This window comes from Oncorhynchus tshawytscha, unplaced genomic scaffold, assembly GCF_018296145.1.
Source record: "Oncorhynchus tshawytscha isolate Ot180627B unplaced genomic scaffold, Otsh_v2.0 Un_scaffold_339_pilon_pilon, whole genome shotgun sequence".
Taxonomy (NCBI): Eukaryota; Metazoa; Chordata; class Actinopteri; order Salmoniformes; family Salmonidae; genus Oncorhynchus; species Oncorhynchus tshawytscha.
Window position 1 is genome coordinate 751,184 of NW_024609815.1, and position 6,000 is coordinate 757,183.

Below are 6,000 nucleotides of genomic sequence, written 5' to 3' on the forward strand. Positions count from 1 at the left end.
TTCAGCTAGTTAGAATGTAAATCAACAGTTCATTTAATTCAACAGTTCATTTAGCTAGTTACTTCAGCTAGTTAGAACATAAATCAACAGTTCATTTAGCTAGTTACTTCAGCTAGTTAGAATGTAAATCAACAGTTCATTTAGCTAGTTACTTCAGCTAGTTAGAATGTAAATCAACAGTTCATTTAGCTAGTTACTTCAGCTAGTTAGAATGTAAATCAACAGTTCATTTAGCTAGTTACTTCAGCTAGTTAGAATGTAAATCAACAGTTCATTTAGCTAGTTACTTCAGCTAGTTAGAATGTAAATCAACAGTTCATTTAGCTAGTTACTTCAGCTAGTTAGAATGTAAATCAACAGTTCATTTAGCTAGTTACTTCAGCTAGTTAGAATGTAAATCAACAGTTCATTTAGCTAGTTACTTCAGCTAGTTAGAATGTAAATCAACAGTTCATTTAGCTAGTTACTTCAGCTAGTTAGAACATAAATCAACAATTCATTTAGCTAGTTACTTCAGCTAGTTAGAATGTAAATCAACAGTTCATTTAGCTAGTTACATTCAACAATTCATTAGCTAGTTACTTCAGCTAGTTAGAACGTAAATCAACAGTTCATTTAGCTAGTTACTTCAGCTAGTTAGAATGTAAATTAACAGTTCATTTAACTAGTTAGAACATAAATCAACAGTTCATTTAGCTAGTTACTTCAGCTAGTTAGAACATAAATCAACAGTTCATTTAGCTAGTTACTTCAGCTAGTTAGAATGTAAATCAACAGTTCATTTAGCTAGTTACTTCAGCTAGTTAGAATGTAAATCAACAGTTCATTTAGCTAGTTACTTCAGCTAGTTAGAATGTAAATCAACAGTTCATTTAGCTAGTTACTTCAGCTAGTTAGAATGTAAATCAACAGTTCATTTAGCTAGTTACTTCAGCTAGTTAGAATGTAAATCAACAGTTCATTTAACTAGTTACTTCAGCTAGTTAGAACATAAATCAACAATTCATTTAGCTAGTTACTTCAGCTAGTTAGAATGTAAATCAACAGTTCATTTAGCTAGTTACTTCAGCTAGTTAGAATGTAAATCAACAGTTCATTTAACTAGTTAGAATGTAAATCAACAGTTCATTTAGCTAGTTACTTCAGCTAGTTAGAATGTAAATCAACAGTTCATTTAGCTAGTTACTTCAGCTAGTTAGAATGTAAATCAACAGTTCATTTAGCTAGTTACTTCAGCTAGTTAGAATGTAAATCAACAGTTCATTTAGCTAGTTACTTCAGCTAGTTAGAATGTAAATCAACAGTTCATTTAGCTAGTTACTTCAGCTAGTTAGAAATGTAAATCAACAGTTCATTTAGCTAGTTACTTCAGCTAGTTAGAATGTAAATCAACAGTTCATTTAGCTAGTTACTTCAGCTAGTTAGAATGTAAATCAACAGTTCACAGTTCATTTAGCTAGTTAGAATGTAAATCAACAGTTCATTTAGCTAGTTACTTCAGCTAGTTAGAACATAAATCAACAGTTCATTTAGCTAGTTACTTCAGCTAGTTAGAATGTAAATCAACAGTTCATTTAGCTAGTTACTTCAGCTAGTTAGAATGTAAATCAACAGTTCATTTAGCTAGTTACTTCAGCTAGTTAGAATGTAAATCAACAGTTCATTTAGCTAGTTACTTCAGCTAGTTAGAATGTAAATCAACAGTTCATTTAGCTAGTTACTTCAGCTAGTTAGAATGTAAATCAACAGTTCATTTAGCTAGTTACTTCAGCTAGTTAGAACATAAATCAACAGTTCATTTAGCTAGTTACTTCAGCTAGTTAGAATGTAAATCAACAGTTCATTTAGCTAGTTACTTCAGCTAGTTAGAATGTAAATCAACAGTTCATTTAGCTAGTTACTTCAGCTAGTTAGAATGTAAATCAACAGTTCATTTAGCTAGTTACTTCAGCTAGTTAGAATGTAAATCAACAGTTCATTTAACTAGTTAGAATGTAATTCAACAGTTCATTTAGCTAGTTACTTCAGCTAGTTAGAACATAAATCAACAATTCATTTAGCTAGTTACTTCAGCTAGTTAGAATGTAAATTAACAGTTCATTTAGCTAGTTACTTCAGCTAGTTAGAATGTAAATCAACAGTTCATTTAGCTAGTTACTTCAGCTAGTTAGAATATAAATCAACAGTTAATTTAGCTAGATACTTCAGCTAGTTAGAAGGTAAATCAACAGTTCATTTAGCTAGTTACTTCAGCTAGTTAGAATGTAAATCAACAGTTCATTTAGCTAGTTATTTCAGCTAGTTAGAATATAAATCAACAGTTAATTTAGCTAGATACTTCAGCTAGTTAGAAGGTAAATCAACAGTTCATTTAGCTAGTTACTTCAGCTAGTTAGAATGTAAATCAACAGTTCATTTAGCTAGTTACTTCAGCTAGTTAGAATGTAAATCAACAGTTCATTTAGCTAGTTAAGCTAGTTAGAATGTAAATCAACAGTTCATTTAGCTAGTTACTTCAGCTAGTTAGAACATAAATCACAGTTCATTTAGCTAGTTACTTAGCTAGTTAGAATGTAAATCAACAGTTCATTTAGCTAGTTACTTCAGCTAGTTAGAATGTAAATCAACAGTTCATTTAGCTAGTTACTTCAGCTAGTTAGAAATGTAAATCAACAGTTCATTTAGCTAGTTACTTCAGCTAGTTAGAATGTAAATCAACAGTTCATTTAGCTAGTTACTTCAGCTAGTTAGAATGTAAATCAACAGTTCATTTAGCTAGTTACTTCAGCTAGTTAGAATGTAAATCAACAGTTCATTTAGCTAGTTACTTCAGCTAGTTAGAATGTAAATCAACAGTTCATTTAGCTAGTTACTTCAGCTAGTTAGAATTAAATCAACAGTTCATTTAGCTAGTTACTTCAGCTAGTTAGAATGTAAATCAACAGTTCATTTCATTTAGCTAGTTAGAATGTAAATCAACAGTTAGCTAGTTACTTCAGCTAGTTAGAACATAAATCAACAGTTAATTTAACTAGTTACTTCAGCTAGTTAGAATGTAAATCAACAGTTCATTTAGCTAGATACTTCATCTAGTTAGAATGTAAATCAACAGTTCATTTCACTAGTTACTTCAGCTAGTTAGAACATAAATCAACAGTTCATTTAGCTAGTTAGAATGTAAATCAACAGTTCATTTAACTAGTTAGAATGTAAATCAACAGTTCATTTAGCTAGTTACTTCAGCTAGTTAGAACATAAATCAACAGTTCATTTAGCTAGTTAGAATGTAAATCAACAGTTCATTTAACTAGTTACTTCAGCTAGTTAGAATGTAAATCAACAGTTCATTTAACTAGTTACTTCAGCTAGTTAGAATGTAAATCAACAATTCATTTAACTAGTTACTTCAGCTAGTTAGAATGTAAATCAACAGTTCATTTAGCTAGATACTTCATCTAGTTAGAATGTAAATCAACAGTTCATTTAACTAGTTACTTCAGCTAGTTAGATGTAAATCAACAGTTCATTTAGCTAGTTACTTCAGCTAGTTAGAATGTAAATCAACAGTTCATTTACTAGTTCATTTAGAATGTAAATCAACAGTTCATTTAGCTAGTTACTTCAGCTAGTTAGAATGTAAATCAACAGTTCATTTAGCTAGTTACTTCAGCTAGTTAGAATGTAAATCAACAGTTCATTTAGCTAGTTACTTCAGCTAGTTAGAATGTAAATCAACAGTTCATTTAGCTAGTTACTTCAGCTAGTTAGAATGTAAATCAACAGTTCATTTAGCTAGTTACTTCAGCTAGTTAGAATGTAAATCAACAGTTCATTTAGCTAGTTACTTCAGCTAGTTAGAATGTAAATCAACAGTTCATTTAGCTAGTTACTAAATCAGCTAGTTAGTTCATTTAGCTAGTTACTTCAGCTAGTTAGAATGTAAATTAATAGTTCATTTAGCTAGTTACTTCAGCTAGTTAGAACATAAATCAACAGTTAATTTAGCTAGTTACTTCAGCTAGTTAGAACGTAAATCAACAGTTAATTTTGCTAGTTACTTCAGCTAGTTAAAATGTAAATCAACAATTCATTTAACTAGTTACTTCAGCTAGTTAGAATGTAAATCAACAGTTCATTTAGCTAGTTACTTCAGCTAGTTAGAATGTAAATCAACAGTTCATTTAGCTAGTTACTTCAGCTAGTTAGAATGTAAATCAACAGTTCATTTAGCTAGTTACTTCAGCTAGTTAGAATGTAAATCAACAGTTCATTTAACTAGTTACTTCAGCTAGTTAGAATGTAAATCAACAGTTCATTTAGCTAGTTACTTCAGCTAGTTAGAATGTAAATCAACAGTTCATTTAGCTAGTTACTTCAGCTAGTTAGAATGTAAATCAACAGTTCATTTAGCTAGTTACTTCAGCTAGTTAGAATGTAAATCAACAGTTCATTTAACTAGTTAATGTTCAACAGTTCATTTAGCTAGTTACTTCAGCTAGTTAGAATGTAAATCAACAGTTCATTTAGCTAGTTACTTCAGCTAGTTAGAATGTAAATCAACAGTTCATTTAGCTAGTTACTTCAGCTAGTTAGAATGTAAATCAACAGCTAGTTAGAATGTAAATCAACAGTTCATTTAGCTAGTTACTTCAGCTAGTTAGAACATAAATCAACAATTCATTTAGCTAGTTACTTCAGCTAGTTAGAATGTAAATCAACAGTTCATTTAGCTAGTTACTTCAGCTAGTTAGAATGTAAATCAACAGTTCATTTAGCTAGTTACTTCAGCTAGTTAGAATGTAAATCAACAGTTCATTTAGCTAGTTACTTCAGCTAGTTAGAACATAAATCAACAGTTCATTTAGCTAGTTACTTCAGCTAGTTAGAATGTAAATCAACAGTTCATTTAGCTAGTTACTTCAGCTAGTTAGAACATAAATCAACAGTTCATTTAGCTAGTTACTTCAGCTAGTTAGAATGTAAATCAACAGTTCATTTAGCTAGTTACTTCAGCTAGTTAGAACATAAATCAACAGTTCATTTAGCTAGTTACTTCAGCTAGTTAGAATGTAAATCAACAGTTCATTTAGCTAGTTACTTCAGCTAGTTAGAATGTAAATCAACAGTTCATTTAGCTAGTTACTTCAGCTAGTTAGAATGTAAATCAACAGTTCATTTAGCTAGTTACTTCAGCTAGTTAGAATGTAAATCAACAGTTCATTTAGCTAGTTACTTCAGCTAGTTAGAATGTAAATCAACAGTTCATTTAGCTAGTTACTTCAGCTAGTTAGAATGTAAATCAACAGTTCATTTAGCTAGTTACTTCAGCTAGTTAGAAATGTAAATCAACAGTTCATTTAGCTAGTTACTTCAGCTAGTTAGAATGTAAATCAACAGTTCATTTAACTAGTTAGAATGTAATTCAACAGTTCATTTAGCTAGTTACTTCAGCTAGTTAGAACATAAATCAACAGTTCATTTAGCTAGTTACTTTTAGCTAGTTATTTCAGCTAGTTAGAATGTAAATCAACAGTTCATTTAGCTAGTTACTTCAGCTAGTTAGAATGTAAATCAACAGTTCATTTAGCTAGTTCCTTCAGCTAGTTAGAATGTAAATCAACAGTTCATTTAGCTAGTTACTTCAGCTAGTTAGAACATAAATCAACAGTTCATTTAGCTAGTTACTTCAGCTAGTTAGAATGTAAATCAACAGTTCATTTAGCTAGTTACTACAGCTAGTTAGAATGTAAATCAACAGTTCATTTAGCTAGTTACTTCAGCTAGTTAGAACGTAAATCAACAGTTAATTTAGCTAGTTACTTCAGCTAGTTAGAATGTAAATTAGTTTAGCTAGTTACTTCAGCTAGTTAGAATGTAAATCAACAGTTCATTTAGCTAGTTACTTCATCTAGTTAGAATGTAAATCAACAGTTCATTTAGCTAGTTAACAGCTAGTTAGAATGTAAGTTAGAATGTAAATCAACAGTTCATTTAGCTATT